General features: G+C 36.8%; 1 protein-coding gene and 1 pseudogene across 1 annotated transcript in view; both read right to left on the reverse strand.

Annotated features, from left to right (window-relative positions):
* Positions 1-26,499, reverse strand: part of ADGB (androglobin) — a 172,590-nt gene that overhangs the window by 145,630 nt on the left and 461 nt on the right. The gene's annotated exons all lie outside the window — the stretch shown is intronic.
* Positions 4,939-6,603, reverse strand: LOC132530674 (copine-4-like; annotated as a pseudogene).

The following is a 26,499-nucleotide window of genomic DNA, read 5'->3' on the forward strand; positions in this document are numbered from 1 at the left end:
AAATGTCAGGAGACCAGAAATAGGCTTTGTGAGTGAGCAAGTGGCTAGAGTATTCATGAACTCCTAGCACTGAACTAAGGCTGGAATAACTCCCCTTATAGTTTATGGTGTCAGAGGCAATATGCCACTTTCTTATGATTCCATGAGGAAATCGGCTGGCCAAATGGGAAAAAATGGGGATGGGGGTGGCCCTCTACCACCATGGATGTGGTATCAGGGATAGCACTTCCTGCATGGGAGAAAAGCCTCCAACCTCCCCATGTTAAGACTTGAGTGGAAGCAGGGGTGATATAAAAATGCACCCACCAATCAGAAAGGACTTTGCTCTTGTATTGGAACAGAGTGCTAGACGCCTGAGCTGGTTTTTAACCATTTAGTAACCGAATTGTGGATAGGTCCTGGGGTTCTCAAAAAGGAGTCAGAGTTCAATGGGAGAGAAATATTCTTCAGGGAGTTCGGAGAAGCAGCTACTTGCCAACTGATAGGAAGTATTTCAATAATGTAACAACTATCCTGTCCTTTTCACTAGAGCATCCCTACTGGATGTCAGAACGGGTAGGGAGGGAATCATCCTAAAAGCCATCCAAACCTCTTGGCAGAAAACAGCATGCATGAGTTTAAAATATGAACTAAAGAACTAACATTACAAAGCAAAAAAAGAAACTTAAAACTGAAAGGACAGTCAGTAAATATAGCAAAAGAAAGAAATCACACCCAAGGAAAGAGAAATAATGTAGCAAACTTAAAAGGTGTTTAAAATGAGTATATTTAGAATTACCAAAAAGATAAAGGAATAAAATTTCTTCTTTGCAATGAGAACAGGAAGATGTCAAACAAGAAAACAAAAAAATAAGACCAATATAAAAAAGAGACATTGGAAAATTTTAGTAATGGAAACTTCAAATGTTGAAAGAGTAGACTGAATAAACCTGAAGAGGACTAATGATTTAGAAGGTAGAATTTTAAAAAGCAAATGTTCTCATAGATAAAGAGTTAGAAAATATGAAATACCCAAGTAGATAGATTGAAAAACACTAATGTATGCCTAATAGAAGTCTCAGAAGAATGAAATGGTTAAAATGGTGGTGGTGGTGGGGGTGTGTTTAGGAGAAATATTTGATGATACAACTGCTGAAAATGTTCAGAATTGACGAGACATGACTTCAGATTGGAAAAAGCACATCAACCAATAACAAAACACAAATGGGAGGTCAGGGGGTAGAATTCTGCATCTAGATAGATCAACTGAAATTACAGACCAATGTTGAAGATTAAAATCTAAAGAACTGACAAGCTACCTAAAAATAAAAACCAATCAAATTGACAGCAGACACTATAAAGCAGTGAAGTGATGTTTTCAGAGCTGAGGTAAAATAACTGTCAATCTTGGAATTAAGACCCAATTAAACTCTTATTCAAAAGTGAGGTAGAAACATTTATTTTAAATTAAATAAAAACATCTTGAAAATGTGAGTTTACCATAACAGACTCTTGCCCCCTGCCAAAAAATTAATGAAGGATTTATCTCAGGAAAATAGAAATGAACCCAGAATGGAAGTGTGGAATACAAGCTGCAAAGGTAAATAAATGAGTCAATATAACATTTTGGTAAAATTCTAAAAAGTATTTCCTGTAAACAAATAATAACAATAACTTTGTGCTTTTGAAGGTATACAAAATAAAAGATATGGGAAAGAGAGGGAATTCTGATAGACACTAGCGTGCCTGTTTTTTTCTTTAGGAATAATATTAACTGTAGACTTTGTAGGAAAATGTTTAAAGATTAGTGTATTTTTAAAAATTAAGGATTGTCTTAGTCAGTTTGGGCTGCTATAACATCATACCATAGAATGGGTGGTTTATAAACAGTAGAAGTTTATTTTTCACAGTTCTGGAGCCTAGAAGTCTGACATCAGGTTGCCAGCATGGTCAGGTTCTGATGAGAGCTTTCTTGTGTTTTACAGATGGCTGACTTCCCATTGTGCCCTCACATGGAGGAAAGAGAGATAGGTAGCTCCCCGGCCTCTTCTTATAAGGGCACTAATCCCATTTATGAGGGCTTCACATTACTTCCCAAATGTGAGTAATTCACATTACTCATTACTCTCCAAAGCCCCACGTCCAAATACCATCACATTGGGATAAGGGTTTCAACATATGAATTTTGGGGAATGCAGACATTCAGTCCATTGCAAAGATATTCCAATAAATAAAATATAAAACTTCCAAACTGAGAGAGAAGAGAAGAGTAGACCTGATATTAAGGAACAACACATTATGATTTGGGTACAAGGGAAATTGGGAATGCAGAATTTTAAGAAGTAGGGTCAAATCAACCGATATGACTGGAGACTAAAACATTTTAGAAAAACACTGTTTCAGAATGAGAAAGGAATCTCACTCAACACACAGTTCACTTATTTTTAACTCACATTTATTGAACACCTGCTCTATGACAAGCACTGTGCTAGATGATGGGGTTAGATATGTAAATATATATCTATACTCTTGAGCTTATTTTGGAATGCAAACAGATAAACAGAAAATTTCAATATAATGTGGTATGTGCAGGGATGGAAGTATTCACAGGTGGTGGAGGGGGAATTGTGCCCAATATGAGGCAGTTAGGAGAAACTTCCTGCAGTAGATAGCATCTGAGCTGTCTTGAAGGATAACTACAAATGTTCCATATTGAAAAAGGAGAAAGAACATCACTGTGAAAGAACAGCATACAAGACAGTCAGAGGTAAGAAACAGCAGAGTGGGTGCAGAGAATTATGAGCTCTTCAAGTACTGGGTGAGCATGTAGTATAAAGCGAGCGGAAATTAGGCTGGAGAGAAAACACAAGATAGGCAGGCAGTTCCCACTAAGGGTCTTGTTGAGGGGTTTGAACCTTGTTTTGTAGTTATTGCTGACTTTGCTCATTATACTAAGAACACATATTTTATTTTTAGATAAAATATTATTTTTATCTAAATAACATTTATCTAATGTTATTTCTGTTTTTAAATTAACATATTATTTAACATTTACTCTTAACAGACAACTGGTTTCACATAGGAAGTTTGAGGAATACTGAAGTTGAAATACAACTCAAAAGTGAGCACAATATAATGATTATGAAAATTTTATTTAAGGTAATCTTCGTAAGATCTGGAAGTTGCATTCTTTTAATTAAAGCTTTTGTATCATGATGTCTCTACTACATCAGACTTACTAGAGAATGGACTTGAGGTTATGGGGAGGGGGAAGGGTAAACGGTGACAAAGCGATAAAGAGGCATGGACATATATACACTACCAAACGTAAGGTAAATAGCTAGTGGGAAGCAGCCGCATAGCACAGGGAGATCAGCTCGGTGCTTTGTGACCGCCTGGAGGGGTGGGATAGGGAGGGTGGGAGGGAGGGAGACGCAAGCGGGAAGAGATATGGGAATATATGTATGTATATAACTGATTCATTTTGTTGTGAAGCTGAAGCTAACATACCATTGTAAAGCAATTATACTCCAATAAAGATGTTAAAAAAAAATACATCAAAAACCAATTAAAAATATAATACATACTGGCAATTATATCTAATTTGGAATTTTATTTTTAAGGAAAGGATTTTATCCATACTTACAATATATTATTTGTGGTTATATATCTATAAATACTGCTTTAAAATTTTTCATCTTAATAGTTAGAAATAAAATGGAGAACTTAATAACCTGAGACATACCATGTCCACTTCAGTTGGAGTAACAAGGACTGGATTGATCGTCCCAACTAAGATAACTAAAAACCTGAGCAAAACACATGAAACTGGCTTTCAAGACACAGTCATAAAATGATGAAGGACAGTGATTACCAACATATAGGAAACAAATGAGGTGAGCCCTATAATTGCTTCAGCTTATGGCCATGAGAGAGTTTTCCAGCTGCAGTGCAGGGAGAGTTAACCTAGGCATATCTCAGCATATTCCTTAGATAGAGGAGATGGAGATGAAAGAAAGTCTAGGGGAGACCAAGGCAGCTAGAGTTTGAAGGACAGAGGACTAGAAAAGAGAGCTTCATAGAGAGAGAACTCCTGAAATCTTCAGAGGGTCACCCATTCCCTATAAGTTTTAGGATGTGTTTTTCTATTTCTGTAAAAAATTCATTGAGATTTTGATAAAGATTGCATTGAATCTGTAGACTGCTTTGGGTAGTAATGACATTAAAATGGTCTTCCAATCCATGAACATGGGATGTGTTTCCATTTATGTCTTTAATTTCTTTCAGCAATGTTTTGTAGTTTTCACTTTACAAGTCTTTCACCTCCTTGTTTTTCTTGATGCTAATGTAAATGGAATTGTTTTTGTAATTTACTTTTCAGATTGTTCATTGTTTGTGTATAGAAATACAATTGATTTTTTGTGTGTTGACTTCGTATCCTGCTTTGATGAATTCATTTATTAGTTCTAACAGTTTTTTACAGAATATTTAGATTTTTGGAGTTTCTTTTTCTTTAAAACATGTAAAATACAGTCCATGCATCTGCCATTTTAAAAAGTCTCTCATCCTGTAGCAGATAAAACCAAATATGCTTTGGCTATCAACATTCAAGAAATGTTTCAAAATGCTTTACAGTGTAAAGAATAAGAAATTTAGCAAAATTTCAACAAACCTGTATAAAAAACAGATACAAATAACACTTTATTTCAAGGTGACATGCTGTAATTTAAAGAGTAAGTTATAATTATCTGTGTTTCTTTGTAAAACGTCTTTAACAATACAAGGGCTTAGCAGATCCAGGCCTCAGGGCTACACATGCAAAAAAAATTGTTAGTTAAAAATCACCAAAACGTGCTATTTTTAAGTGTGTACCTGTGTGTTTTTTTTAAGTACAGGATAATAGAAGTATTAAATATCAGCAGGAATAGTATTTGAGGACTCTGTAAAAGTGTGTAGAGTTCATGGAGCCAGTGTCCGGGAAGAGTCATACATTTCTGATGAACATTTTGGCTTAATCCCTTTGCCATTGTAATAGCCCACGACTTGGTTTGGGACTTCAGCCAACACGCTCTTTGCCAGGGCAGCTGGAGATGCGTGTTTGAAGTTCCTGAAGGGCACGAACTGGACGATGTCACGAGGACGGGCTCTCCCTTGGGTGACCTCAGAATCCCGTCGTCTCCGTCCAGCATCTGCATGTCGCTGAAGTCTGCATTGCCCACTCCCATGATGATGACCGACATGGGGAGGTGGGAGGCGTGGACAATGTCCTCCCGCGTGTCGGCCATGTCTGTGATGACCCCGTCGGTCAAGATCAGCAGGATGAAGTATTGTGATGCCTCCTTGGTGCTGGTCTCCTCTGATGCTGACTTGGCGACCTTCTGCATGATGGGAGCATTGTTGGTGGGGCCCTAGAGCTAGAGTTTGGGAAGGCAGCTCTGGTAGGCTTCCACAACTCCTTGAATCCCTGCACATTCTGGGTTGTCTTCATTAAAGTTGATTGCGAAGTCATGAGATACCCTGTACTCTGGCAGGATCCTGGCACCAAACCCAAAGGCTGGGAACATTTTGTCACTGTCATAGTCTTGGCAAATCTCTCCCACAGCCACCAAGGCCTTCAGGTACTCATTGGGCTGGCAGGGGTGGATGTAGGGCAGGGAACAGCTGTTCCTGGGGTACCCATTCGAGGCTGTGAAATCTATAGCGACTGTAAACTGGATTAGGCAGCCACCCATGATGTAGTCCAAGAAAGAATGCATCTTGTGGGTCTTGCACTGATTCAAAATCACAATGCCTGAGTTCTTATAATTCTTCTTCTTGGCTTTGTACTTGGGGTTGATGCACTCCTACTGCACCTGTTTTCCTTCCATCACTCCTCTCATCTACTTGAATGTTGAGGTGAATTCTCCAATGAAGTCATGTCTGCCATGGGAGTCCCAGTCCCATACTATGCATGTCAGTCGGCGGTCGGGATCTCCACTGCATGGACAATTTACTGATACTTTGAATGATTTCCAGGCTGGGCTTAAGTTATTCATCACAACCTCAGTTCGGTGCACAAGCTGTGGAGTTGCATCATCATTCATTCGAAAAATTTCCAGAAATGGGTCAGACTTCCTGAAGAAATTCTGGTCATCCAATTTCCGTGAGTTGAAGGCAAGTTCAATGTAGTCATGATTACCAGATAATTCCTCAGCAATCACCGTGATGGAGGATTTCCCTGCCATGTGCCCGTGCTTCAACAAGCATTTGGACAGCTTTCTCTGGGAAACAATCTGGCCAAGGGTGCACTCCATGCCGCCCAGGAAGTCAGCCTCCTTCAGCCCATCGTGGTTGCTGCTGATGTCGTGGACCTCAAACCATAGGTGCTGCACCTCCTCAAAATAAACGTCCATTGTAAACAGTTTTGAATACACTGGGTTGATGCAGGTGCGAGTCACCTCTGTTCTGTCAACCTCGAACCACTGCCCATGGGACTGCATCTTGAGGATGACACAGGGGTCTGGTTTGGAAAGGGCATCTCTGTCGGAAGTGCCTTTGCGTGCCACATGCAGCTCAACTTTGGTGGCTGTTAAAGATTCCCAGTGAATTGGCAGCTGACTCATAAATGTTGCTCATCTTCTTCATTCTGGCGCAGGGACCCGAGGGCAGACTGGCCTTCAGCCGGCGGGGTCCAACCAGAACGACGCGGCGGTGGGCAGGCCCGCGGTCGGCCTAGGGGGTCGTGCCGCCCTCTTCTTGGGCTCCAGGGGCAGCTCAGTGACTGCGGAGGGGAGAGACGCTGCGCGGGGACACGGACCCCAACCCGGGCGGCAAGGGCAGGGCCGCTTGGCCCTCAGTCACTTGGGGAGAGACGTGGGGACGCCGGAGAGAGGGGCGGAGCGGGAGGGAGGAAGCGGGTCGCTACCCAGGCAGCCGGGGACCGCGGCTCCGCCGAGAGCTTCCACCGTCTGTCGAAACCCGCGCGCCCTGCCGCCCGCGTGCTGCCGGCTCAAATACTTAGATTTTTCTACGTATAAAATCATATCATCTGCAAACAGATACTTTTACTCCTTCCTTCAAAATTTGTATGCCTTTTATCTCTGTTTCTTCCCTAGTTGCTCTGGCTAGATTTTCCAGTACTGTGTTGAATAGAAATAATAAAAGCGAGCATTCTTGTTTTGTTTCTAATCTTAGAACAAATACTTTGTCTTTCACCATTGAGTATGATATTCTCTGTGGGTTTTTTTTTTTTTTTTTTTTTTTTTTTTGCGGTACGCAGGCCTCTCACTGTTGTGGCCTCTCCCGTTGCGGAGCACAGGCTCCGGACACGCAGGCTCAGCGGCCATGGCTCATGGGCCCAGCCGCTCCACGGCATGTGGGATTTTCCCGGACCGGGGCATGAACCCATGTCCCCTGCATGGGCAGGCGGACTCTCAACCACTGCACCACCAGGGAAGCCCCTCTGTGGGTTTTTCATATATGGCTTTATTATGTTGAGGTAGTTTCCTTCTATCCCTGTTTGTTGAGTATTTTTTTTATCATGAAAGGATGTTAAATTTTGTCAATATCTTTTTCTGTATCAATTGAGATAATTATGTGGTTTTTTTTCCTTCATTCTGTTTATATGGTGTATTACATTTATTGATTTTTACGGATTGAGCCATCCTTGCTTTCCAGGAATAAATCCCACTTGGCCATAGTGTATAATTGTTTTACTATGTAGCTGAATTTTGTTTGATACGATTTTGTTGATGATTTTGTATCAGTGCTTTTAAGAGATATTGATCTGTAGTTTTCTTTTCTTGTAGTGATTTTATCTGGCTTTAGAATCAGGGTAATGGCCTCATAGAGTGAGCTAGAAAATATTCCCTCCTCTTCAATTTTTTGTAAAAGTTTGAGAAGTATTGGTATTAGCTCTTTAAATGTTTGATAGAATTCACCAATGCAGCCATCAGGTCCAGAGATTTTTTGTTGTTGAGAGATAGTTGATTACTGATTCAATTTCCTTACTAGTTATAGCCTATTCAGATTTTCTATTTCTTCGTGACTTAGTCTAGTAAATTTTGTGTTTCTAGAAATTTGTCCACTTCATCTAAATTATCTAATTTGTTGGCATACACTTATTCATAGAACTCTTATATTTCTTTTTATTTGTGTAGAATTGGTCATAATGTCCCCATTTTCATTTCTGATTTTAAGTCTTCTCTCTTTTGTTTCTTAGTCCATGTAGCTAAAGGTTTGTCAATTTTGTTGACCTCTTCAAAGAACCAACTTTTGAGTTTTTATTTTATCTATTATTTTTCTATTCTCCATTATGTTTATCTTGGCTGTAATCTTTATTATTTCTTTTTTTCTGCTAGCTTTGGCTTTTCAAGCTGATAAAAATAGGACTAGTCCTGGCCCTATGTAAGTCTTCCAATTCTTTTGGGTACTTTTTTCTTTGGTCTTATAAATCTCATGCACATGAGATTTAAAAAAATGATTGAAATACCTTAAATGAAAACTAAAATGTCTGACAAAAAATACATAAGAAGGGTTTTAGTGGTAAATTAGAGATTGAATAAGATTAGTGAACTTGAAGAGACAGCAATAGAAGTGATCCAAAATGAAACACACACACACACACACACACAAAAATTGAAAATGAGCAAGGTATCAGTGAACTCTGGGAAAACTTTTAACAGTCTAATAATTATTGTTCTTATTAAAGGAAGGATGGGAGACAGGAAAAAATATTTGAAGAAGCTATGATCAAAATTTTAAAATTTTTGATGCAAACTATAAACCCACAAATTCAAGAATTTCAATTAACCCTAAACTCAAGAAACATAAAGAAAATCATGCCAAGGTACAACATAAACAAATGGCTCAAAAGTAGTGGTAATAAAAGAAACCTTAAGAGCCAGAGGAAAAAAAAGACATATTACATGCAGAGAAACAAAGAAAAGGAAACCAGCAAATTTCTCATTTAAAAACAATGTAAGTGAATAGGCAACATCTTTAAAAGACTAAAAGAAAAAAAAATCTGCCAAGTTAGAATTCTACACCTAGTGAAAATATTCTTTTAAATGAAAGTGATATAAACACTATTTTTTTCTGACATAAAAAAACTAAAAGCATTCATCAGCAGAAAAATTCACCACAATAAAAAATAAAAGAAGGCCTTTAAGCAGAAGAAAAATGATACTAGATAGAAATATGGATCTATACAAAGAAAAAAGAAAATCAGTAGTAGTGACTACATGGCTAAATATACAAGTTATTCTACTATTTAAATATTTTTGTAATGAAATTAACTACTTACACAAATAATGCAGTATAAGGTTTATAACATATATAAAAGTGAAATGTATGAAAACAAAGGCTTAAAGTTTGGAGGTGAATGCATATATTATTACACTTTTTTATATTAAATGTGACTTGATTGATACAATATCAAAAGAAGGTAGAGGATGATAAGTTAAAAATGTGTACTATAAACAGTAAAGAGTTTATAGTGACCACCAAAAGAAGCCAACAAAGGAGATAAATAGAAATTTTAAAAATATCCAAAATATTGTGGAAGAAGAAAAAAAAGGAACACAAAGGATAGAGCAAAGAGAAAACAAATAGCAAGATAACAGATTTCAATTTAGCAATATTAGTAATCACATTAAATGTGAGTAGTCTAAATACCCGAATTAAAAGGGACAGGTTGTAAGATTAGATAAAAAGCAAATCCAACTATATGCTATCTACAAGAAATATTTTATATATATAAACAAATAATAAAAAGATGTAAAAATGTTTATCATGTTAACATTAACAAAAACAAATGTTTTGAAAAGTAGATTCCAGAACAAACAATATTATCAGGGATTAAAATTTTAAATTTCATAATGATAAAAAAGAAAATCCATTGAGATGAAATAACAATTCTAAACTTCTGTTAATACATGAATCTAAAACAGATAGACCTATAAGAATCAATAGGTAAATTCATAAATATAATAGAAGATAGAGATATCATTCATAATACCTGATAGAACAAGCTGACCAAAAATAAGTCAGCTTGTAGAATCAATCAGAGCTGTAGAAGATATAATATATCGAATACTGTCCATCAAAATTGCTTTAATTGACATTTACAGAACACTTCATCACAACAGATGAACATTCTTTTTTTTTTTCTTTTAACATCTTTATTGGAGTATAAGTGCTTTACAATGCTGTGTTTGGTTGTGCTGTATAACAAAGTGAATCAGCTATACGTATACATATATCCCCATATCCCCTCCCTATTGTGTCTCCCTCCCACCCTCCATATCCCAACCTTCTAGGTGGTCACAAAGCACCAAGCTGATCTTGTGCTATGCAGCTGCTTCCCACTAGCTATCTATTTTATATTTGGTAGTGTATATATGTCAGTGCCACTCTCTCACTTCGTCCCAGCTTATCCATCCCACTTCCCGTGTCCACAGGTCCATTCTCTACATCTGCCTCTTTATTCCTGTGCTGGCTCTACGTTTTTCAGAACTTTGTTTTTTCTTTTTTTAGATTCCATATATATGTGTTAGCATACAGTATTTGTTTTTCTCTTTCTGACTTACTTCACTCTGTATGACAGATTCAAGGTCCATCGACCTCACTACAAATAACTCAATTTTGTTTCTTTTTATGGCTGAGTAATATTCCACTGTAGATATGTGCCACATCTTCTTTATCCATTCATCTGTCGATGGACACTTAGCTTGCTTCCATGTCCTGACTATTGTAAATAGTGCTGCAATGAACACTGAGGTACATGACTCTTTTTGAATTATGGTATATGCCCAGTAGTGGGATTGCTGGGTCATATGGTAGTTTTTAGTTTTTTAAGGAACCTCCATACTGTTCTCCATAGTGGCTGTATCAATTTACATTCCCACCAACAGGGCAAGAGGGTTCCCTTTTCTCCACACTCTCTCCAGCAATAATTGTTTCTAAATTTTTTGATGATGGCCATTCTTACTGGTGTGAGGTGATACATCATAGTAGTTTTGATTTGCATCAAATGACTGCGTTTGATTTGCAATCATTCTCTAATGATTAGTGATGTTGAGCATCCTTTCATGTGTTTGTTGGCCATCTGTATATCTTCTTTGGAGAAATATCTATTTAGGTCTTCTGCCCATTTTTGGATTGGGTTGTTTGTTTTTCTGATATTGAGCTGCATGAGCTGTTTATATACTTTGGAATTAATCCTTTGTCATTTGCTTCACTGACAAATATTTTCTCCCATTCTGAGGGTTGTATTTTGTCTTCTTTATGGTTTCCTTTGCTGTGCAAAAGATTTTAAGTTTCACTAGGTCCCATTTGTTTATTTTAGTTTTTATTTCCATTTCGCTAGGAGGTGGGTCAAAAAGGATCTTGCTGTGATAGAGTGTTCTGCCTAGGCTTTCCTCTAAGAGTTCTATAGTGACTGGCTTTACATTTAGCTCCTTAATCCATTTTGAGTTTATTTTTGTGTATGGTGTTAGGAAGTGTTCTAATATCATTCTTTTACATGTAGCTGTCCAGTCTTCCCAGCACCAATTATTGAAGAAGCTTTCTTTTTCCATTGTATATTCTTGCCTCCTTTATCAAAGATAAGGTGAGCATATGTGCGTGGGTTTATCTCTGGGCTTCCTATCCTGTTCCATTGATCTATCTTCCTGTTTTTGTGCCAGTACCATACTGTCTTGATTACTGTAGCTTTGTAGTATAGTCTGAAGTCAGGGAGTCTGATTCCTCCAACTCCGTTTTTCTTTCTCAAGATTGCTTTGACTATTCGCGGTCTTGTATTTCCATAGAAATTGTGAATTTTTTTGTTCTAGTTCTGTGAAAAATGCATTGGTAGTTTGATAGGGATTGCATTGAATCTGTAGATTGCTTTGGGTAGTAGAGTCATTTTCACAACACTGATTCTTCCAATCCAAGAACATGGTATATCTCTCCATCTGTTTGTATCAGCTTTAATTTCTTTCATCAGTGTCTTATAGTTTTCTGCATACAGGTCTTTTGTCTCCTTAGGTAGGTTTATTCCTAGGTATTTTATCCTTTTTGTTACAATGGTAACTGGGAGTGTATCCTTAATTTCTCTTTCAGATTTTTCATCATTGGTGTATAGGAATGCCAGAGATTTCTGTGCATTAATTTTGTATCCTGCTACTTTACCAAATACATTGATTAGCTCTAGTAGTTTTCTGGTAGCATCTTTAGAACTCTCTATGTATAGTATCATGTCATCTGCAAATAGTGACAGCTTTACTTCTTCTTTTCCGATTTGGATTCCTTTTATTTCTTTTTCTTCTCTGATAGCTGTGCCTAAAACTTCCAAAACTATGTTGAATAATAGTGGTGAGAGTGGGCAACCTTGTCTTGTTCCTGATCTTAGTGGAAATGGTTTCAGTTTATCACCATTGAGAATGACGCTGGCTGTGAGCTTGTCATATATGGCCTTTATTATGTTGAGGTTAAGTTCCTGCTATGCCTAATTTCTGGAGGGTTTTTATCATAAATGGGTGTTGAATTTTGTCAAAAGCTTTCCTGCATCTATTGAGGTTATCATATGGTTTTTATCCTTCCACTTGTTAATATGGTGTATCACATTGATTGATTTGTGTATATTGAAGAATCCTTGCATTCCTGGGATAAACCCCAGTTGATCACGGTGTCTGATCCTTTTAATGTCCTGTTGGATTTTGTTTGCTAGTATTTTGTTGTAGATTTTTGCATCTATATTCATCAGTGATATTGGCATGTGGTTTTCTTTTTTTGTGACATCTTTGTCTGGTTTTGGTATCAGGGTAATGGTGGCCTCGTAGAATGAGTTTGGGAGTGTCCTCCCTCTGCTATATTTGGGAAGACTTTGAGAAGGATAAGTGTTAACTCTTCTCTAAATGTTTGATAGAGTTCACCTGTGAAGCCATCTGGTCCTGGGTTTCTGTTGGAAGATTTTTAATCACAGTTTCAATTTCAGTGCTTGTAATTGGTCTGTTTATATTTTCTATTTCTTCCTGGTTCAGTCTCAGAAGGTTGTGTTTTTCTAAGAATTTGTCCATTTCTTCCAGGTTGTCCATTGTATTGGCTTATAGCTGCTTGTAGTAATCTCTCATGACTCTTTGTATTTCTGCAGTGTCAGTTATTACTTCTCTGTTTTCATTTCTAATTCTGCTGATTTGTCTTCTCCCTTTTTTCTTGATGAGTCTGGCTAATGGTTTATCAATTGTGTTTATCTTCTCAAAGAAACAGCTTTTAGTTTTACTGATCTTTGCTATCATTTCCTTCATTTCATTTTCATTTATTTCTGATCTGATCTTTATGATTTCTTTCCTTCTGCTAACTTTGGGGTTTTTTTTGGTTCTTCTTTCTCTAATTGCTTTAGGTATAAGGTTAGGTTGTTTATTTGAGATGTTTCTTGTTGCTTGAGGTAAGACTGAATTGCTATAAACTTCCCTCTTAGAACTGCTTTTGCTGTGTCCCACAGGTTTTGGGTCTCCGTGTTTTCATTGTCATTTGTTTCTAGGTATTTTCTGATTTCCTCTTTGATTTCTTCGGTGATCTCTTGCTTATTTAGTAGTGTATTGTTTAACCACCATGTGTTTGTATTTTTCACAGATTTTTTTCCTGTAATTGATATCTAGTCTCATAGCGTTGTGGTCAGAAAAGATACTTGATACGATTTCAATTTTCTTAAGTTTACCAAGACTTGACTTGTGACCCAAAATATGATCTATCCTGGAGAATGTTCCATGACCACTTGAGAAGAAACTGTATTCCATTGTTTTTGGATGGAATGTCCTATAAATATCAATTAAGTCTATCTTGTTTAATGTGTCATTTAAAGCTTGTGTTTTCTTTTTTATTGGTGAAAGTGGGGTGTTAAAGCCCCCTACTGTGATTGTGTTACTGTTGATTTCCCCGTTTATGGTTGTTAGCATTTGCCTTATGTATTGAGGTGCTCCTATGTTGGGTGCATAAATATTTACAATGGTTCTATCTTCTCCTTGGATTGATCCCTTGATCATTATGTAGTGTCCTTCTTTGTCTCTTGTAATTGTCTTTATTTTAAAGTCTATTTTATCTGATATGAGAATTGCTACTCCAGCTTTCTTTTGGTTTCCATTTGCATGGAATATCTTTTTCCATCCCCTCACTTTCAGTCTGTATGTGTCCCTAGGTCCGAAGTGGGTCTCTTGTAGGCAGCATATATACTGGTCTTGTTTTTGTATCCATTCAGCCAGTCTATGTCTTTTGGTTGAAGCATTTAATCCATTTACATTTAAGGTAATTATTATATGTATGTTCCTAGTACCATTTTCTTAATTGTTTTGGGTTTGTTATTGTAGGTCTTTTCCTTCTCTTGTGTTTCTTGCCTAGAGAAGTTCCTTTAGCATTTGTTGTAAAGCTGGTTTGGTGGTGCTGAACTCTCTCAGCTTTTGCTTGTCTGTAAAGGTTTTAATTTCTCCATCAAATCTGAATGCGATCCTTGCTGGGTAGAGTAATCTTGGTTGTAGGTTTTTCTCCTTCATCACTTTAAATATGGCCTGCCAGTCCCTTCTGGCTTGCAGAGTTTCTGCTGAAAGATCAGCTGTTAACCTTATGGGATTTCCTTGTATGTTATTTGTTGCTTTTCCCTTGCTGCTGTTAATATTTTTTCTTTGTATTTAATTTTTGATAGTTTGATTAATATGCGTCTTGGTGTGTTTCTCCTTGGATTTATCCTGTATGGGACTCTCTGCACTTCCTAGACTTGATTGACTATTTCCTTTCCCATATTATGGACGTTTTCAACTATAATCTCTTCAAATATTTTCTCAGTCTCTTTCTTTTTCTCATCTTCTTTTGGGACCCCTATAATTAGAATGTTGGTGCGTTTAATGTTGTCCCAGACACATCTCTGAGACTGTCCTCAATTCTTTTCATTCTTTTTTCTTTATTCTGCTCTGCTGTAGTTATTTTCACTATTTTATGTTCCAGGTCAGGTATCCATTCTTCTGCCTCTATTATTCTGCTATTGATTCCTTTCAGAGAATTTTTAATTTCATTTATTGTTTTGTTCATCATTATTTGTTTGCTCTTCAGTTCTTCTAGGTCCTTGTCAAATGTTTCTTGTATTTTCTCCATTCTATTTCCAAGATTTAGAATGATCATCTTTACTATCATTAGTCTGTATTCTTTTTCAGGTAGACTGCCTATTTCCTCTTCATTTGTTTGGTGTGGTGGGTTTTTACCTTGCTCCTTCATCTGCTGTGTATTTCTCTGTCTTCTCATTTTGCTTTACTTACTGTGTTTGGGGTCTCCTTTTCACAGGCTAGTTCCCATTGTATTTGGTGTCTGCCCCCCCTGGGTAAGGTTGGTTCAGTGGGTTGTGCAGGCTTCCTGCTGGAGGGCACTGGTTCCTGTGTTTTGGTTGATGAAGCTGGATCTTGTCTTTCTGGTGGGCAGGACTACGTCTGGTGGTGTGTTTGGGGGTGTCTGTGAACTTATTATGATTTTAGGCAGCCTCTCTGCTCATGGGTGGTGTTGTGTTCCTGTGTTACTAGTTTTTTGGAATGGGGTGTCCAGCACTGTAGCTTGCTGGTCATTGAGTGGAGCTGGGTCTTAGCGTTGAGACAGAGATCTCTGGGAGAGTTCTCCCCAATTGTTATTACGTGGGGCTGCAAGGTCTCTGGTGGTCCAGTGTCCTGAACTCGGCTCTCCCAGCTCAGAGGCTAAGGCCTGACACCCAGCCGGAGCACCAAGACCCTGTCAGCCACACGGCTTAGATGTAAATGTGTTAAATAAATTCTCCAATCCAAAGGTACAGGGTGGCTGGCCTTCTGCATCTGCTCGGTCCTCTTGCCAGACGTTGTCTTCTGAGCCTGGTCGATATGGAGAGCCTGCTTTGGATCCAGGTCTAGCTGCATTCCCTAGTGCCCAGGAGAAGCAGCCGTTTCCCCCATCCTCCCCTATCTCTGCCACAACTTGTGATGATGCTGGAGCACCTGAGGCTCTGCCCCTCATGCTCCAGATGAACATTCTTTTCCAGAACATACATTTTATTTGCCAAGTCATACTATAATCTGAGACATCAAACAAGTCTCAAAAATTTGAAAGAATTCAAGTCATACAAGATATGTTACCTGACCAATGGAAATTACACTAGAAATCTCTAACCAAAACACCTGGAGAATTTGAAGATAATTGGAATCTAGATAAAATATTTATGATTAACCAATGTGTCAAAGAAGAAATAAAAAAAGAAGTTATAAACGTATCTGAATTGAATAAAAATGATAATATAACACATTAAAATGTATAGGATGCCACTAAAGCAATAGATAGGGGAAGTTTATAGCACAAAATGTCTACATTAGAAAAGAATCAAAGTCTCAGAACAGTGTACTCAGTTTCCATCCTAAGTAACTAGGAAGAAGAGAGCAAGTTAAATCTAATGTAAATTAATAAAAAATTAGAGCAGGTTAATAGAAATAGAAAACATAAAATGACAGAGAAAAATCAATAAATCAAAAAGCCAGTTCTCTGACTGATCAAACTCTAGTCAGACTGATCAGGAATGTGAGAGAGAAGATACAAACTACCAATCAGAATGGAAAAAGAGACATCACTACTGATCCCATAGACATTAAAAAGATAATAAGGAAATATTACAAACAACTCTATGTCCATATATTTGATAACTTAGATGAAACGGATCAGTTCCCTGAAGAATACAAACTAAGAATCCTTGGTAAAGAGGAGGTAGATTGGACTAGAGATATTGAATACCCTTGTCTGTATCTATTAATAAAGTGAACTTAGCATTAAATATTTTCCTACAAAGAAAACTCCAGACCCAAATGGCTTCACTGGTAAAGTCTACTAAATATTTAAGGAAGAAATAATACTAATTCTACACTAATTATTGGCAACAACACGGATGAATATCAAAATAATTATGAGTGAAAGAAGCCATACAAAAGGAAGTTTATTATTCCATTTATATAAAACTCTAGTAAATGTAAACTAATCTATAGTGACAGAAAATAAAACAGTGATTGCCTGGGAACTGGGGTCAGGGAAAGACAGAAGGAAGGCAAGGAAACTTTTTTGAACGGTAGATCTGTTCATTATCTTGATTGTGTTGATGCTTTCATGTATGTGGATGTACATCAAAACTTATCAGAATGCATTCTTTAAATATGTGCAATTTATTGTATGTCAAATGTACATCAATAAACCTGTTTTTTAAAAAGAAAGAAAAAGAGGGCTTCCCTGGTGGTGCAGTGGTTGAGAGTCCGCCTGCTAATGCAGGGGACGCGGGTTCGTGCCCCAGTCCGGGAGGATCCCACGTGCCGCGGAGCCTCTGGGCCCGTGAGCCATGGCCGCTGATCCTGCGCGTCCCGAGCCTGTGCTCCGCAATGGGAGAGGCCACAGCAGTGAGAGGCCCGTGTACCGCAAAAAAAAAAAAAAATTTAAAAAATTTAAAAAATTAAAAAAGAAAGAAAGAAAAAGAAAAGCTGGAGATTTTAAAAGGCAAATTTAGGAAAATCCAAACATCACGTTGTGATAGCAGTATTATCTGTTCCTAGAGTCATAATACATAGTTAAATTAAATCTAGATTCTGTGATATATTTGACCGCCAAGTCATATTCAACAAAATGTATTTTGTCTCTCTTTCATGTATACCTATTCCTGGTAAATTAAACCGTGTATAATTTGGACTTGGGAAAAAGTCAAAATTGTCTTTATATGTAATAAAAGTAGTTCATATTTGCATTAATATATATTTTATAATCTGGTTATTAATAAAACACTAATGAAATAACTTTTTAAAACTTAAAAGCACTTGTTAATCACATACCTAGCAAAGATGACAGAATGATTTTTAAAAAATTCTTAGGTCAGTTAACAAGATTATATAATACAACAGAAAAATACATATAAGAGCTGAAAACCAAAGAAAACTTTAGCTGGCACAAAATCGTTAGAGACTTCTAAGAAAAAGTTTTAAAAGAAGCAGAATCTTATTTACACACAGGCCATACACACTCCTATATATGCTTTAATTAGATTACTTCCCCTGCGAGGATGTTAAAATTTCAATAAAGTGAGGGTCTGGAATTTTGCTATTATTTTCTTTGAGCATGCTGCTCAGGGTAAAGACATGATCTGTTCATAGTGGGAGGTAGTTTATTTATGCAGTGTGTAATCAGCATGCCTTATGAAGTAGCATCAGCTAATACCCTGCAGGAATCAGAATACACAATTGACTTAATTTGCATTAGGGGCATCTGAGCCATATTCTTCAGAAATATTAAATACGTGAAGAAATAAATTGCAACCTCTAAAAAATGTAAAAATTAAAAATAGTTAAAGTCAGATTGTTATGCCAACCTTTACTCTCTTGGTTTGATGAAAATTATTTAATTAGGCATTTAACTTTAAAAGTTCAACATTTACCTATTTTTTTAATATACTGTGCTTGTGTGAATACGAACATGAATAGGTGAGGGAGATTAAGAGGTACAAACTTTCAATTACAAAATAAATGAGTCACAGGTATGAAATGTACAGTGTGGGGAGTATAGTCAATAATTATGTAACATCTTCATCATGGTGATCATTTTGAAGTGTATAGAAATATCGAATCACTACTCTGTGTACCAGCAACTAACAGCATGTTGCACGTTAATTATACTTCAAAATCAAACAAACCAAACACATAGAAAAAGAGATCAGATTTGTTATTACCATAGGTGGGGGTGGAGAGGTGGAACTGGATGAAGGTAGCCAAAAGTTACAAACTTCCAGTTATAAGATAAATAAGTACTAGAGATGTAAGGTACAGCATAATAAATATGACTAACGCTGCTGTACATTATATTGGGTTGACCAGAAAGTTCATTCAGGGTTTTCTATAAGATGTTACGGAAAAACCTGAACAAATTTTTTGGTCAACTCGGTATATGAAAGTTGTTAAAAGATTAAATCCTAAGAGTTCTTATCACAAGGAAGAATTTTTTTTTCTAATTCTTTAACGTCTTATCTACATGAGGTGACAGATGTTCACTAAACTTATTATGGTAATCATTTCATGACGTATGTAAGTCAAATCATTATGAAATGAACACTGAGCCAGGGTAGAGAAGCAATTTGAAGGGAAAATCAAAAGAACATGGAAACCAACTGGACATAACAGACAAAGGAGGGTGAAGGTCAAAGATAACTGCTTGAAACTCAACGTGGCAGGGAAGATGGTAGTAAGATTCTCTAAAATAAACATGGGAAATCTACACATTTGGAAGAGAAAATGATGACCTCCATTTTGGACATATTTAACTTGGAGTAGGAGAGTACATCCAAGTGGATTTGTCCCCTTGAACTTGAGCTCAATTACATGGTAAGGACCATGGGTGCTAATTCAGTCATCTTTAATCATCATTGTTTTAGATAATCAAAAGGGATAAAGGAGAGGGGAGTGAAGCAAGACCATCAGAGAATGACTTAATTTGGGGGGTAGAAGAAAGAAAACAAAGCAGGGGCAGGTCAGAAGGAAAGGAGAACTCCAGGAAAGGATAAGAGAGGATAGATTTAGCTGGAGTGACACATGTTCCCCTGAGCCCTCTTGAGAGATGGAGGAACAAAGGGAGAGAGCAGAATAGGAGGGGGTTTCTTCTGCTGTTCTGATCCCAATGAACACAGGCCCCTAGTATCTGAAGCTTCTGCCTTTTACCGGGATCTAACACTGTCCAGCAGCAAAGCTGATATTTTAAAGAGCAAGGACAAAACATGATATGCAAATACATGAGATATGTCCTTAATGACTTTAACCAAAATCCATGAAAGAAACAACAGGTCCTCAGCACCCTGGGTGAGTACATGCACAAGCTCCAATTAAACTTTTTTTTTCTTCTTTTTATACAACTCCAACTATTTTCTTCCTAAACTTATTCTTTGTCTATGGAGCAAACTGATCACAAATCCCTCCTAGACTTTGATCCAAGGTGGAGCAAACATGGGGCTTTGTCTCTAATTTCTAATTAATTCATTACAATAGTATGTGGAAAGAGCTCTGTTAGCAGATTGTACAGCACAGGCTTCACCTTTGACCATGACCTCACCTGGTTAAACTCTCACAGTGTTTCTGGCTCATACCTGGGATGAAAGCAGGCAAAACAGGCCACAGTTCTTCCTGCTTCCTCTCCTTTTGCCTGTGTATCCACAAGGTTTGATGACCTGTAGCAGCCTTTTTTATTAATTTATAACTAAACTAGACATATTTCTTCCCTGAATTGAAGACTGAAAGGTGAAGAAATGGGAGCAGAAAGGGCACATTGACATTTTGAGGACTTCAACTGAAGTAATATATGTAATTCTGATGCCCATCATGTCAGAGGATGGAATAAAAATAATCACAAAATCTTTAGACTATGGTATTCATTTGGCACCAGCAAAAATATAAATATATATATTATATATACTTTATAAATATGTGTGTGTGTATATATATATATACATATATATATATATACTTTATATATAAAGTCTACTTTAAAAATGTACCATATGTTAAGTCAGCCATACAAATCAGCATGCCTATAGCCCTAGACCTTGGAATTAATTAACCTGAACCTACCCTACAAAAGAATGTAATAAAATTTCAAAGCACCTAGTTGAATACTTCTTCTGACAACATATGCATGTCTTCTTTGTCAAGGGTCAAAGTAAGAAAGATTAGGAATATTTCTATCCAATACTTCATATTATACAAATTATATCAAATTATACAAATCATATCAAAGGTATATTTTTAACATCTTGGATTTAGTCATTTTAGTCATTTTTATCTCACATTAAGTAGCCTAATCAGTTTATAGATTATTTAATCCCTTAATTTCAATAATCTGTGACCTGGAAATGTCAAAATAATAGTAAAGCCAACTAAAATATTTTTAAATAACCACTTCTGATTGAGGCAATATTACTTTGCTCATTTGAAGCACTAGCAACAGTGCTGTGAGTTTCAAAGTATAAGTTTGATTTTGTTTTTAGGTAACGCTGAAGTACGAATTCCGTGAGTTTGTAAATTTAAATCTTTTTAATCTAACATCTTCTACTCCTCTAATAATGCTACAGAGTAAACTGAGGAGGAACCATTTCTCCTCCAAAAGGAAACAAAATAAAAATTGGTTGATTAAAAAAATTTTTTTCATTGCCAGAAATAATCGTTAACCCATGTCAAGTTTTAACAAATTATTAAACAAATGTTCAGATTAAGATTATTTCAGAGGAAGAACTAGTGACAGATCCCACTAAGACTAACAGGTTATTCCTAGCCTCATTAAGCAGGGCTTTTTGGCTGAGATTTTTATATTTAAGAAATATGCAATAGACATTTATATGATGCCCTAATCCGTGCTGAGTGTTGCCTGGTGTCCTGGGGATGATTGACAGGGCCTCTTCCCTCTGGGTCTCATAGTCTCTCTCTGGTTCTGAGACAGAGGGTTTTATGGCCAAGCTGCCACACCAGGTTTCTATTTTAACTCAAAGTACACACACCCTTATTAAACACACATCGTGCCAAGCCCTGAAGAAAAGGCAAAAATAAGCAAGGGAAGGCCCTCAGAAATTTGTCATTGAATTGCATTTACGCTTTTTTCCCTTCCCTTTTCAGACATGGTGGCATCATCACCTGGACACCATCACCACTGCCACTGAAGGTCAGTAACTTGGCTTTGTGGTCTTTGACCACAATCATCTTACAGGTCTGCTCTGTACCCACTCACCCTTCTTTAAAAAAGTTCCTCACTCTCATGGAGAGCTCCCAGAAGCAAGCATCCCCCCATTATCTCCCATTATCATCACTCATTTCTTGCTACCCTGATTCTTAATTCAGCATGAATTCCATTCAGACAATTGTTAAATTGTACCTCATAAATTATCATTTTGACATTGAAAACAGTCTATGTTTCCCCATCACACAGAGTTCAAATTCCTTAATCTGTCCTTCTCACGTGCTGCGTACTCACCTCTAATGCTTTGTGCCAGTACATTCATATGAAATCCCTCTTCTCCAGCCAACCTGGATGACTTTCTGTGCCTCAAACATCTCCATCACCTGCCCTAGCCATCTCACTAGCTTGTGCCTTTCGAAGTTGGAGAGTGGCTGTTAGAGGGAGATGATGAAAGACCAGCTCCAGTTGGAAGTGACCCTCTTATCCTCTAACTCACATAACCATCATTTTAGAAATGTCATGATTTCTCTAATCTAACCCTATGCCAATACATGGTTCCTTCCATTATTTCCAACAAGTTCTCCCTGACAAATTTGACATTACTGTATACTTCCTAGTTATTTCTATTTGAATCTTAGTTTTTCTCCCCTAGATTATAAATCCCTGGACTTGTACCCTGTTTTGCAATTCCTTATTCTCCCAAGCCAACCAGTGACTTGGGCATGAGAAGCGCTCAGTGAATCATTGGGAAATGAACATAAAGAATTGGCTTTCCTCTAGGGAAGTTTTTGTCACCAGAGATCACCTTTTAAATTGTGAGTACTTATGACCTTAGTTGTTGAGGTTCTCAGAGGTGACCTGGGTAAATCACAAAACTCAGTGTGAACCCTGGGTTGTATCCTGCCCCGCTTCTCCTCTTCCCTCTCTGCCTTTTTCTGTGGAGCTATAAGGACTATACCTAGAGCTACAAAAGGCATCTCCCTTCTCTCTCTCTCTCTCTCTCTCTCTCTCTCTCTCTCGTGCACACACACATTTTTTTCCTTTTTGATTTCTGTTGGTAGAGGAATAGATTATCTATTTTCTATTAACCACTGTTGCATGGTTTCATTGAAGCAGCTCTCTCTTTGACCTGGTATAACCAAGAATTCACTTAATTTAATCCTCAGTAAGATATATATTCTATTTTATGTTGCTTTCATAGTATTAATCATGATTCCACTCTTGTAATAGTCTTGTTTTCAAAGTTTTGTATAGACAAATATGTTGATCTTTTTTGAGAATTCTATGAAATTTAAATGTACACTTCAGTAAGTATAGATTAACTTGAGCTTTATGAAATATATTTCATTCTGTTTTGAAAAGTGGTTTAATTATATTCAATATCCTGTGATAAATCATAATGAAAAAGAATATGAAATAGAACGTATATATATATATATATATATACGTATAACTGAATCACTATGCTGTACAGCAGAAAGTAACACAACATTGTAAATCAACTATACTTCAATAAAATACATTTTTTAAAAAGAGGTCTAATGATATTTCATCATCTCTAAGAATCTAGAAGGTTGCGTAATTCTTATTAGTTCAAATTATCTGTTTGATCTTGATTTTAATGTGCTATTGGAAGTGGAACAAAACTTCGTGACTATAAACACCAAATTGTATTCCTATCTCAAACTTCCCATTCAAGTTTCAAATATTTTAGCATTTCACGTGTAAGCATTAACACTTCTAATAACTCTTAATACTTAAATTGCATGCCTTCTCTTCCCTCTTTTAAGTTGTCTATCATCTACACCAAGACTTATATTCAGTACGTCAAAGAAGATCAAATTTTTGTCTTGTTGTCACTACAGATCTTTCCATGGTATCTTTGCAGTACACAATAGTTTTCAAATTGATTAATTTAAATTGGTTTGTAATTTCTAATTATCATTAGGTACTAATAGTGAAAGATATAATTTGTGACAGTTGCTATGACAATAAAAAATACTGTTCTCAAAGATGAAATTTTAAAAAGATGACACCCCCAATTAGAACAATAAGTTAAATCTAAGTTTTAAACACTTTACTGTAACAAAATTCTCTCACTTATGGATCTAGCAGAGTTAAAAAAAATGCTGAAAGAATCATGATAGTTTGGAGCTGGAGGAAAAAATAAAGTAGAGAAGGGAGGACAGGGAATGTTGGAATGGCAACAATTTTAAGTAGATGGTCCTTCATTTAAAGAAGAAAAAATTGAATGTCAAAATTAAAAAATGACATATCTCATGTCACAAAAAATAGTGCAAGGGTGAACCCTATATCAGAGATTTCATTCTTGCTGATACAGAGAAATACAGAATACATAAAATAGAAATACCTTAATCTAATGTAAAAACTGTCAGCTCAGTTACCTGGCATACTTATTCTTGGTAATTCAAAGTCATATTTACTTATGAATTTGGTCACAGCTTGACATAGATGGTTCTGCTTTCTCAGTTGAAACATCTCAGTTTTTGAATTTTGCCAACAGTGGATCAAATCAGAAAAGGAGGGAGAACCAGGCTTCAATCAAATTTAGAAGGAATGAAAACCAAGCTAGGTAACTAAACTATGAACTCATTTAATAAACAAATCGTGAGTGGCTATTATGTGCCAGCCACCAGACTAGGCAAAAGCCAGACCTGTTCCTGTACCCAAGTTTGACACATAAGTTTAGGGAATACAAGAGATATGCTACAGACGGCAGCTGTAGGAGAATAAGGTTTTATGGGACAGCCATTTTCAAGGCTCCGAACACTTTTTCTCTCATTTCCGTACTCAGGACTATGTAGAGTTAGTTGCATTTATTGGATGTATAACCACAAGGTGTGGTAAAATAATGACATATAAAAACTTACTCTAAATGTCCCCAGTATATTTCAAATGACAATTACACTGGAGCCTTGCTAGACTTTGATCCCTGGGACCCAGGCTAGGTGACACCTAAATCTATGACTTAGCCTGATATCTATAATTAGTTCTTCAGTAAAACTTAGAGGATAAACATGATTTACAGTGGACTTCACATTCTATCATATAATGCTACAGCAGAACCTAATGATTTGATGTTTAATACTCAATATCTAGTTTCTAGCAAAGCCTAGATATTGTATAACTATTTGCCCTTACTCTTGTATTTTCATAAATATATACATGTACTTTTATTGATATAATTCAATTCAGACATTTTCTGGGAAAAAAAACCTGTTAGAAATAACATCATCTCAAAAAGAAATGGGACGTCCCAGTAAGGAAAGGGTTAACATCTTATCAGCAGGGATCTTATCTCTATCATGTGATAAAATCACCACAAAACCAGGCCAGGTACTGTGTTTTATGGTATCTGGTTTGATCAGTTTTTTTTGTTTTTTTTTTAAATGGGCGTTAACAATCTCATCTCTTTCAGGATATAAACTCTTTAAAATCAAAGCTCCTTAAGAGTTGTGAGCCTTTGATGTACATTAATTATAACCATTACTAAGTTTGCTTTTCTTTTTTTGGTGTATTGCAACCCTGTTATAGGCTTTTATTTCATCACTGTCATTCACTTATTCATTACATAAACATTTTTGAGTGCCTACTACATATGACCCAAACATGACTAAGGACTCAACAGTGTATAAAATAGAAAAGGAAAAATTCTTGCCTTCATGGAACTTACATTTTATTAAGGTGACATATGCATAAACATAATTTTTAAAGCAAAATATATAGTATGTTAATGAGCAAAGCAATTAATGACAAAAAATAAAGCAGCAAAAGAAAAACGGGGAGTTTCTGGTTTTGGCAGGAAAGTGGGGATAGCAATTTTAAACCAGTTGGCCAAAGAAGCTGACATGAGAAAATGGCATTGAGCTAAATACCTAAAGGAGATGAGGGAGAAAACCATATGGAAATGACTTTCTAGCAGAGGAAATAGCAAGCCTGGGGTGCTCCAGGATGTGAAAAGGAGGACAGTACATGAACAAGGGGGAGGTAAAGTCAGAAAAGGAACAGGGGAAAAGGGGAAAGACCTTGATCCTGTAGGGTCTTGTAGAACTTGGACCTATAAGAATGGAAGCAACTAGAAAATACTGAAATGACCTGCCCTACACTGGTACGTAGCAGGAGAGCAATTCTGTTAAAAATCACTTACGTAGGTAATATAGTATCTGCAATTTAAGTTACTAATAAAAATGAATGGATTATCTGCCAGGAAGCTGGAAGCCTGCTTATGAGAGAAAACAGAACTAGGAAGAGAGACTCACAGACATAGGAATAAGTGCGGGCGAGGAGTTCAGGGAGGGAAAGAGTTTAAATACTAGGCATCGGTGAACAGAAGTTCAATGTGGGGTTCTCGAGGTAAAGAAGGAGATGAAGAATTAGGCCAGCGAAATCGAAAAACCCAACTAAATAGCATTGCCTGTCCACCCCTCACAGGCACAGTGGGAAAACGCGAACGACCCCACGGAGTACCGAAATCGAAAAACCCAACTAAATAGCATTGCCTGTCCACCCCTCACAGGCACAGTGGGAAAACGCGAACGACCCCACGGGTAATAAAGAGGTACATACACAGACACGACAAACCCCAGGTAGAGAGGCATCATGTAGATTCCATGAGCTAAAGTCTGTACACTTTCTTGGAGTAAACATTAGTAACGTGAATTACATATTTATATAGTTTTAACTTTTAAAAACCATTTTATGTCTGATATAATCTGACTAAAAGTCTTTAGTTGTTGGACTGGGGCAGATACAAACTAGGCAATCATCACTGAGCTGAAAGTTCTCTCTGTCTCTGTCTCT

This window comes from Lagenorhynchus albirostris, chromosome 12 (genome assembly GCF_949774975.1).
Source record: "Lagenorhynchus albirostris chromosome 12, mLagAlb1.1, whole genome shotgun sequence".
Lineage (NCBI taxonomy): Eukaryota > Metazoa > Chordata > Mammalia > Artiodactyla > Delphinidae > Lagenorhynchus > Lagenorhynchus albirostris.